Here is an 11,970-nt window from a genome sequence, read left to right on the forward strand (position 1 = left end):
TAACTGGCAGTAGGGACAAATTGTGTTGGTGGGGTGTGGGGGGACAAGTTACTTGTAGACGAGATATTGTGGAAAGCACCTATCTTATAAATGTGACACGATGGACAAAGAAGAAATGGAGTAGTAAAAAAGAAGCTGCTAATGAGTCCCGCTATCATCGGTTAAAGATGTTTTGGATGGGAGACAAGGAATTGTTTCGATGTGAAGCATCCTCTTTCACTCTTCAGTAAGGGAAAATGCAATTCCAAAAGTTGTGTTGTCCTAATCAGGAAAAGATTCACACAGGCGCAGCCCCTAAAGGTGCAGAGACCCAACATTAGTTGTTTCTTATGATTAGTGATGTTCAAAATAAACTGAAAGGCATCGGTACAAATGTAATAGTTTCACCAACGTGGAAATGTCAAGAGACGCTGTTTTTACTCTATAGACTATGGTTTTTGTATCACGTAAACATGGCCTTCTTAGCTTTAGTTTTTTCCAGGATCACAAGAGTTGCACCACCTAATGAAATAATTAGCACCTAAATTCCCATTTGATGCGCAAGATATTGAAAAGATCTGGACTATTTGTGCTCTCAGGTCTATGGTGAATGCAATTTCAAGCTTATTCATCAAGGGAAATGATGAGTCTCCTCGCCCAATGTTTGATAAGCACACGATCAGATTCTTTAATCAGAGAGAGAGAGAGAGATACTAACACTTCTCTTTTAATTAAAGATAGTACTGTATAGAATTACTGCTAAGCTCTAGTGCAGTAATAATTAAGGGGTAAAACTATAATGAAATTAAAGTGGCAAAATTGAAGGATTGCCAAAGTACACTTTAGCAATCTTTTCATCACACCCCCAACGGTCTGATGTAACCCTTAGCATATTTGTCTTTTGCCTTTAATCCTCAGACAAAAGGAAAAGGGCCAATTATAAATGGGTATCCCTTCTTAATTGTTTCCTTTACAGCACCCTAGCTCTCCTCTTGGAAAAATATGGCCAGTGACAAAGCAGCAATATGTGAAGTTACTGAAACCTACAAGAGCTGCCAAGAGGAATATGATCAAGAGAGCTGCAGGGTGGAGGTGGAGCACCGGTTCATGGGTAAAGTACTGGCACATAGAGCCATATATGGTTCAACTAGCCGCCGAGGAAGGTCAGCCAGAAACCTGAGAAACGTAAACTATCTGATTAAGACATTACCCAGCAGGCTAAGCAAAGTCTCCTTGGCTGACCAACCTCAGCACAACTAGACTCTTAATTTGCTTCAGGCTTCCAAGTACCCCTTTAATTTGATGCCATTATTATCATTTCTTAGTTATATCTCTATCCTGTCATTATTGTTGTTACAACTTACAACCGAGTAACTAATGTAAATGTTACAACCGCAATACCGCACATTTTATATTTATATATTGCTACACCTGTAAATGTTAAAAACCGAGTACAAGCCTATTTAATTACTCCTACTAACATATATAGTTGGTAGGTGTTGTAGAGTTTAGACCATCTTTTGATCGCCCATTGGCTGATATGTACTTTTGGATTGAGTACTTTGTAATCAGACATTAATTTGCATGATTTGGAACCTCCGAAAAGAATCACATGATTACCTGTATCTTGGGAGCAGTTCAAACATATAATCAATCTAGCTCCAACCGTTCTTCACCTTTTTGTTATTTCTTTTAGCCCTTGAGTTGTGACCAGAGCATTACCTCTATATATTCTCAAATGAGAATTCCAACTTTCCAAGATTAACTTTGAGCAATACATTCAGCATCCTCAGCTTCCGAAAGAATTAGTGAGTCTGATAGGTTCTGCCTTTTGGAGGCAATAATACCCCCCCCCCCCCGGTGTAATTTTGTCGCAAGCGTGCAACACCAAGGCTTCCCTCTTTTACTACGTGATTCAGTATTGAGTTCATGGCCTGCAATATGTGCGCTTTCACTATTAGAAATTCGGTAAAAACCGACCAACTTTGATTGGTAATGGCCAATAACTGTCCAAAACGCGACCATTTATGTGTGGACGGTATTTTAGAGGTCGGAAAGGAATACCGACCAACCTTGGTCGGTATGCTCTACACGACCATCTGACACTTTAATAGGATTACCGACCAAAATTGATCGGAATATTATTTTATTAATTTAACATAACCGACCAAGCTTGGTTGGTGTATTAAATTTATTAATTTTTTGTACTGATCAACATTGATCGGTATTGAATTTTTTTTTAAATTATTAAAATTTAAAAAAATCGACCAACTTTGGTCGATAAACTAGACTGGGTAGGCAGAAAACTGACCAAAGTTGGTCGGTAATGTTGAATTCTGGGAATTCATTGTACATTAACCGACCAAAATTGGTCGGTAAACTGCAATTTAATTTTTTTTTATAGGTAACCGGCCAAGGTTGGTCGGTTTTCTGGGTTTAATTTTGACAGAAAATGCCTGTTTTTGAAGCTACACCACCTGCCAACTCAAAACAGCATACCAATACCCCCAATTCAACTCTAACAACCACCAAATCACCACAAATCCAACCAAAAACCCAACAACCAAACATCCAATTAATACTTTAAAACTAACAAATTAAAGTTCAATTGAACATAACAATCCAAAACCAAGTGAAAACTAATTACAACAAAGTTCAAAATTGTTCAATCTAATTCAAAATTGGTTCTATTAGTCTAGTTCAAAGTATTTAAAAGTATTGGTCAAGGGGTGTTTTGTACAACATCATCATCACCGTCTGATGAACTTTCATCTACAAGACGGTATAGAAAACGGTCTTGTGGAGGACGGGAAGAATGATCACGGGGAGGACGGGAGGAACGATCACGGGGAGGACGGGAGGAACGATCACGAGGAGGACGGGAGGAACGATCATGTGGAGGTCGAGTCTCTGGCGATGACTCACGAGACCGGGGTAACGGAAAAGCTCCAGTAGATAGGAGAGTTCTGATCTGAGCTTGCATACCAAGGAATTGAGCATCTCTAAGCCTTTCTCTTTCCTTGGACGCTTCTAGCTCGGCTAAAAACTTTGTCACTGTCTCCCGCATAGCCGAGAGGCTCTCCCTATTAAGTTCCTCGCCTTGCGAGGAAGTCCTTATTCTTTGCATTCCACACCTATAGCGAGAGAATTTTTTCGTAGGAAGCCCATATACCTTCCCCTATTTTGGACCGCCAACAGCTTCCAACCATATTCTTTCAGCATCCTCGTCCGAAGGTTGGCTTGACTCGCCCGATTCACTGGATGGATGACTACGAATGAATTCCTCCACATTACTTTGGTAGAGACCCTACATTATTTTAAATTAAATTAGTATTTAAAAATTCTTATAAAAGTAAATTATAACACTTACAGAAAATTGAAAGTTTACATATGCAGTCTCTGCCCGGTCCTCGACCCACCTATCTCCATCCCCCTCATTCTTCTTCTTTACAATATGCGTATCCTTAAATAGCTCATTATGGCTCATTGGATGCCCATACTTCTTTTCCTGAAAACAAATTAATTTAGTTAATAAATAGAATTGATATACTTAGAAAAGTAAAATAATTTAAGCAATTACCAAACCATCATACCACAATTGTTTTAGCTCATCAATCAAAGGTTGCAAATATACATCAATCAAACTTTTCGGATTACGTGGACCGGGGATAATACAATTTAAAAATATATATGGACTAGTCATACACAACTCAGCTGGTAGATTATAAGGTGTAAGAAAGATAGGCCAGCATGAATATGGTATCGCAGCTATAGAAAAAGGCGTGAAGCCATCCGTACACAAACCTAACTGAATGTTCCTTAGTTCACTAGCATAATCTGGATATGTCCTATCAAAGTGCTTCCAAGCCTCTCCATCTGAAGGATGACACATAATACCAGGTGGTCTTCTATTTTCACAGTGCCATCTCATATGCGGAGCAGAACTGATCGACGCATATAACCTCTTTAACCTAGGTATAAGAGGTAAATAATGCATCGCCTTTACAACGATCATATTCCCGCTGGAAAGCCTCTTGAAATGAGACATTTTGCAAAATTTACAACTTTCTAAAATTGCATCATCTTTATAATATAACATGCAACCATCTTCACAACAATCAATTCTCATTGACGAAAGTCCTAACTTAGAAACCAATCTCTTTGCCTTATAGAAATCACCAGGTAAGTTGATATTTGGGTCAACTAGTTCACTCATAAGGTCAATGAAAGAGTCCATGGCTGCTTGAGAAATATTCCAATCAGATTTGATACTTAGTAATCTAACTGCAATAGACAGCTCAGAGTGCAAACTTCCTTCACGTAGTGGACGACTAGCCTCCTCTAACTGTTCATAAAAATATTTTGCATCATCATTAAGAGTTTATTCAACATTTTCATAGGGCTCACCCCCAAAGTGCATCCCAAAAGCATCCGCAACCATATCCTGAATTCTAGAATCATGATTTGTATTCTCCACCGACCTACTATTTTTACCAACAACCATGTTATGAAATATTCCATGGCTATCATCGATCTCTCCATAATTAGTCCACACCAAGTAATTCTCTATAAACCCCTTCCTATAAAGATGAAACTTAACTTCCTCCGATTTTTTAAACTTCATACAATCGCACATGACACAAAGGCATCTAATTACTCCTTCACTTTGGTATGGTGAAAGTGACATTGCATGTCTAATAAAGTCATCAACCCCTTCTACAAAATCCTCCCGCAATCCCCGCAGATTAGGATAATTCCTATTGTACATCCAAGTACGATGTTCCATCTATACAAATAAAATAAGAACAAATTAATTTATTCTATAATTATAAATTAATTAAATATTTTTAATTAATTCAAGATAATTATTTTTTCCTAATTACACCAAAAATTAAATTATAGTAAATATAATTAATTATAAACTATAAGTTCAATTCATATCCTAAGAGTTTAAACATAAACGAAAAGTTCAATTCATATCCTAAGAGTTTAAACATAAACTAAAAGTTCAATTTATATCCTAAGAGTTTAAACATAAACTAAAAGTTCAATTTATATCCTAAACGTTCAATTCATATCCAAAAGGTTCAATTTATATCCTTAAAGTTCAATTCATATCAAAAAGTTTCAATTTATATTCTAAAAGTTCAATTCGTATCCAAAAAGTTCAATTCATATCCTAAAAGTTCAACCCATTCCCTAAAAGTTCAATTCACAAGAACAAATCCTAAAAACTCAATTCAATTCATATCCTAAGAGTTTAAACATAAACTAAAAGTTCAATTCATATCCTAAGAGTTTAAACATGTGATGACCCAAAATGTCATCTTTAAATTTAATAATTAATTCTATGTTCTAAGATTTCGAAAAGTACTATTTATCACTCCTCGACTTGCGTGCACAATTCGTATAATTTTTCGGAAAGTTTTTATGTGAAAAATGGATTAAAATGTGAAATAGGGCCTTAAAACTCAATTGAGTTGACTTTGGTCAACATTTTGAGCAAACGGATCTGGATCAGTTTTTGACAGTTTCGGTAGGTCCATATCGTGATTTGGGACTTGGGCGTATGCCCGGAATTTAATTTAGAGGTCCCTAGCTCAAGTTATGACCATTTAATAGAAACTGGTAATTTAAAGGCTAAAGATTTCCAAGTTTGACCACGGGGTTGACTTTTTGATATCTGAGCTGGAATCCGATTCTGGAAATTTGAATAGCTCCGTTATGTCATTTATGACTTGTGTGCCAAATTTGAAGTCATTCCGGATTCATTTAATATGTTTTGGCACGAGATTTGCAAATTGAAAAGTTTAAAACTCAAAGTTCGAATCGAGGCGTGAATTGTAATTTCAGCGTTGTTTGACGTGATATAAGACCCCGAGTAAGTCCGTATTATGTTATGGAACTTGTTGGTATATTCGTACGGGGTCCCGAGTACCCCGAGAGTGATACGGATTGAAATCGGATCAAGAATTGAACTTAAGGAAGAATCTGAAATTCGGCCTTCTGGTGTAATCGCACCTGCGGAATTTTGACCGCAGGTGCGAGATCGCAGAAGCGAGCCTTCCATCGCAGAAGTGTCCTGGGCAAGCTGGGCAAAAGTCCGCAGGTGCAGAAACTTGCACGCACCCGCGCGTTCGCAGAAACGGACTCAACGATCGCAGATGCGGAAGGCAGCGCAGGCGCGCATTTTCCTCCGCATATGGGAGGCCTCGCCTGGCAGTCCCATTTCGCAGATGCAAGATTTTTCTCGCAAATACGAGCTCGCAAGTGCGAGCCCAGGTACCGCATGTGCGGAAATGCCTGGGTAGTGTATAAATCGAAGAGTCCGAGATTTTTACTCATTTTGGTCATTTTAAGTCTCGGATTTTTGCGATTCTTGGGAGATTTTCATGGGAAAACTTTGGGGTAAGTGTTTCTTATCCTATGTTGATTATATTTCATGATTCCATACTCATTTATATCATGAATCCGTGAATTTATGGAAGAAAAATCATTTTTTTATAAAATCTTCCAAAAACGAAAATTTAAGATTTGAAGGTCCATTTGACATCGGAATTGGATAAATTTTGTATGGTTGAACTCGTATCAGAATGGGTATTCTGATTTCGTAAGTTTTTTTGAGATTTGAATCGTGGGCCCCACTATCAATTTTTAAAGTAAATTTCGGATAATTATCCGAAAAATTAGTAAATTCATATGGAATTAATTCCTATGATTCGTATTGAGTATATCGAATTATTTGTGAATAGATTTGAAGCTTTTGGAGATAGATTTAAAAGGAAAAGCTTTGGTCGAGTAATTGATTGGAATTTGCAAAGCGAGTTAAGTGTCGTGGTTAACCTTGACTTGAGGGAATAGAACTCTTAAAATATTTGTTATGTGAAATGGATGTTAACGACGTATAGGCGAGGTGATGAGTGTCTATACGTCGTCAAATTAATTGTTTGCATAATTACTTGAAAAATCATAAATCGTTTTAAATCATGAATTAATTGTTATAAAAATTATTTCTCTCATATTCTTTGTCAAATATTAATTCTTGAATTCCTGCAATAATTGTTACATGTTATTTGATTTATGTGTCTTAATTGTTATTTGACATTTAGCATACTAAATATTAACTGCCTATTTTCTCCATGATTTTCACAATTAATTGTTAATTGCCATTATTTGTTCACAAATAAATTATAATTATGGTGTGCCTTGATGCTTAATAATTTCTCATTGGACGTGGTATTTATTGGAGTAATATTTATTATATTTATGAGTTGTTTAACGGGTTGCACGCCGCAACGTAAATGAAAGTATGTGTGTGTGTATATATATATATATATATATATATATATATATATATATATATATATATATATTGGGGGATCGGATTGCACGCCGCAACAGACTTATTTAAAAGTCTATATTAGGGGATCGGATTGCATGCCGCAATAGACTTATTTAAAAGTCTATATTGGGGGATCGGATTGCACGCCGCAACAGACTTATTTAAAAGTCTACGTATACTTAATTAAAATAAATATATGGGAGGATTGAAAATGAATATGTTGTATGAGCTGGTTGCATGCAGCAACGAAAATTGATTGAAATAATAATTGGTTATGACTGCTGAGTTGGCCTCAACTATTAAAAATGAGTTACCTGACTTATTTCTATTACTGTTGTTGTTACTACTATTGCGTACAGGTTAATGTAAGTGACCTGCCTTAGCCTCGTCACTACTTCGTCGAGGTTAGGCTCAACACTTACCAGTACATGGGATCGGTTGTACTGATACTACACTCTGCACTTCTTGTGCGGATTTCGGAGTTGGTCCCAGCGGCGTACCATAGACTTGCTCGGATTTCAGCTACTCAGAGGAGACTTGAGGTATAACTGCACAGCGTCCGCAGTTCTGAAGTCCCCGTCTATCTTATTTTAGCTGTGTATTTGCTTCAAACAGCTTTATTTTATCCAGACCTTTATTTGTATTATTCTAGAAGCTCGTGCACTAGTGACACCAATTCTGGGATGGTATTTAGACACCGTTATTTTTATGGATTATTCACTATATTTCAGACCTTACTTCCGCATTTGTTTCTTTGTTATTAATAAATTTAAAAATTGTTTAGACATCGCTAATATTATTCTAACGTTGGCTTGCCTAACAAGTGAAATGTTAGGCGCCATCACGGTCCGAAGGTGAGAATTTCGGGTCGTGACAAAACATAAACTAAAAGTTCAATTCATATCCTAAGAGTTTAATCATAAACTAAAAGTTCAATTTATATCCTAAAAGTTCAATTCACAAGAACAAGTCCTAAAAACTCAATTCAATTCATATCCTAAGAGTTTAAACATAAACTAAAAGTTTAATTTATATCCTAAAAGTTTAATTCATATCCTAAAAGTTCAACCCATACCCTAAAAGTTCGATTCACAAGAACAAATCCTAAAAACTCAATTCAATTCAAAGTTAATAATTCAATTCTAACTAAACTATTCAAAATAATACAAACTTAAACATTCAATTTATACCATATGTAATCAATTCAATTAAAACAAGACCTAAACCCTAGATTTCAATCAAATGTAAAGTTAAATAATAAATTGAAAGACTAATTAACTAATTCATAACTAACTAACAAAATATTAAATTTATACACAAAATAAATAAGTTGTAATTCAAACCTAGAATTTTTAGGAGGTGGAGAAGGAGGGGCGGCAGCTGGGTAGTGGCTAGCAGCGGCAGCAGCGACGGCGACAACTGGGCAGTGGCGACGCGCGGTGGGGAATGGGATTTGTGTGAGGGAAATTGAGAAGGAGAGGGGAAGGTATTGAGTGAGTATGAAAATTTGGAGAAGAGAGGTAAGAGAAATGGAGAGGATCCCGTATATTTCAGATCTAATTTTAGAATTACCGACCAAAATTGGTCGGTAATTTTGGTCGATACATTAAGTGTTGACCGTTTGACTATAAATCGACCAACTTTGATCGGTTATTTTTTTTAAAAAAATATTTATTTTGTGTTTTTATTTCTTAAAATATTATAAACTATAAAAAAAATTATTATAAACTATACGCATTTATTTTATTTAACTATACAATTATTATAAATAATTATAAACTATAAGCATAATCTTTATAAATAATTATATTAACTAATTACTTTTAATAAATTATAATATCATCTATCTATGTAAATTTTCTAAGTTATAATTAAGTATATGAGTAATTTCACACACACACACATACACTATATTGTAATTGATGATCAATCGCATACATTACTACGTACGAAAAGTTTATCAATTGATAAACCAATATTATTCTATTTTAAATTTGTTTATTCGTTAATTTGACCTATTAACTCGTTTACTTAATGCTAATAACTTCTTTCGTTTCTTTTATTTGTGAGCCATATATATATATATATATATATATATATATATATATATATATATATATATATATATATATATATATATATATATATATATATATATATATAAATAAAAGATGTTTAGTATTAATTCTTCTATTTTTCATTCGCTCATCACTAATAATGCATGAAATAGATTAATCGATACAGGTCGAGACGTTTTGTTTTTAATATTAATCGATATAGGACAAAACATTTTGTTTTTAATATTCATCGATGCATCTAAGTGAGTTATAAGTCGATGAGTCAATTTGCAAATATATATATTTGATGATGATACTAATTAGATTATTGCTTCTTCACAAGTCTATCCCTAAAAGAACCCGACCCTGTGGTCCTAGCGCTTTGTGTTCTATATATATATATATATATATATATATATATATATATATATATATATATATCGACCAAAGTTGGTCGGTAAATGCTTCCCCTGCAATAACCGACCAACTTTGGTCGGTAATCATAAGAATAAATTCTTTAAATTTTATAAAACATTTTAAATAATAATATAATTATTAAAATTTTAAAAATTGGGTCCACATTACCGACCAAAGTTGGTCGGTAAATGCTTCCCGTGCATTAACCGACCAACTTTGGTTGGTAATCTTAAATATAAATTCTTTAAATTTTATAAAACATTTAAATAATAATATAATTATTAAAATTTAAAAAATTGAGTCCACATTACCGACCAAAGTTGATCGGTAAATGCTTCCCCTACATTAACCGACCAACTTTGGTCGGTAATCTTAAATATAAATTCTTAAAATTTTATAAAACATTTTAAATAATAATATAATTATTAAAATTTAAAATATTGGGTCCACATTACCGATCGAAGTTGGTCGGTAATCAAAAAGTTGCTTTGACTAAGCAAGTCTGACCAGCTCGGTCAACTTTTTGACCAATTTACCGACCAACTTTGGTCGGTATGTAATTTAAGAAAATATTTTATATTTTTTTTATAGTTTTCGTCCATGTTGGACGGTTTTTTGTCGCTTTTTGTGATGACCCAAAATGTCATCTTTAAATTTAATAATTATCTCTGTGTTCTAAGACCTTGAAAAGCACTATTTATCATTCCTCGACTTGCGTACGTAGTCCGTATAATTTTTTGAAAAGTTTTTATGTGAAAAATGGATTAAAATATGAAATAGAGCTTTAAAACTCAACTGAGTTGACTTTGGTCAATATTTTGAGCAAACAGACTTGAATCAGTGTTTTGACAGTTCCAGTTGGTCCGTATCGTGATTTGGGACTTGGGCGTATGCCCGAAATCGAATTCTGATGTCCCTAGCCCGAGATATGGAATTTTGATGAAAAATTAAAATTTTGAAAGTGTGATGATTTTAAGAATTGACCGATGTTTGGTCTTGTTGATACCGAGTCTGTATTATGGTTCCAGAGCCCGGTACTGGTCCACTATAATAATTATGTCTTGTCTGTCGAATTTGGTGAGAAACGGAGTTGATTTGACGTGATTAGGACGCCCGGTTGTGAAAATATAAGTTTTAAAGTTTTTTTGAAATTTTTTTTTGATTTGGTATCTGATTCGTAGTTCTAGGTATTATTTTGGGGATTTGATCATGCGAGCAAGTTCATATGATGTTTTAGGACTTAGGTGCATGTTTGGTTTGGAGCCCCGAGGGCTCGGGTGAGTTTCGGATAGGCTACGGGATGATTTCGAACTTAGAAAAATCTGGTTTTCTGCAACTTTAGGCTTCTAGTGTGTTTTTCTTTGCGTTTGCGAAGGTACTCTCGCGAAGCGAAGAGCAAATTGGACTGGCACATTTTGTGCTTCGCGTTCGCGACAGAGGGAACGCGTTCGTGAAGGGTCGACGTGCAAAGCTTCGCTTCGTGATCGAAGCCTCGCGTTCGCGAAGGGGAAATGACCGGAGAGAAATTTTGCCTTCGCGCTCGCGAATGGCATCTCGCGTTCGCGAAGGCCAAGTTTCACGACCCGAAATTTTCACCTTCGGACCGTGATGACGCCTAACATTTCACTTGCTAGGCAAGCCAACGTTACAATAATATTAACCATTTCTAAAAAAAATTTAAATTTATTAATAACAAAGAAATAAATGTGGAAATAAGGTCTAAAATATAGTGAATAATCCATAAAAATAACGGTGTCTAAATACTATCCCAGAATTGGTGTCATAAGTGCACGAGCTTCTAGAATAATACAAATAAGGGCCTGAACAAAATACAACTGTCTGGAAATAAACACACATCTAAAGTTAAATAGACGGGGACTTCAGAACTGCGAACGCCATGCAGTTATACCTCAAGTCTCCTCTGAGTAGCTGAAATCCGAGAAAGTCTATGGTACGCCGTTGGGACCAACTCCAAAATCTGCACAAGAAGCGCATAGTGTAGTTGTTACATCCCGCATTTTCGTATGTTAAAGTTTCGTCTTCAGTTAATTGATGTAGACTCGGGGATGAGATTTTCTTGAGATTATAAGCATTATACTATTTCAAACACATGATGAGTAAATTCGTGAAGGAGAGAAGGTAAGCAAATAGAAGAAAATGAGTTTCGTTAAAGGT

This window comes from Nicotiana tomentosiformis, chromosome 6 (assembly GCF_000390325.3).
Source record: "Nicotiana tomentosiformis chromosome 6, ASM39032v3, whole genome shotgun sequence".
Lineage (NCBI taxonomy): Eukaryota > Viridiplantae > Streptophyta > Magnoliopsida > Solanales > Solanaceae > Nicotiana > Nicotiana tomentosiformis.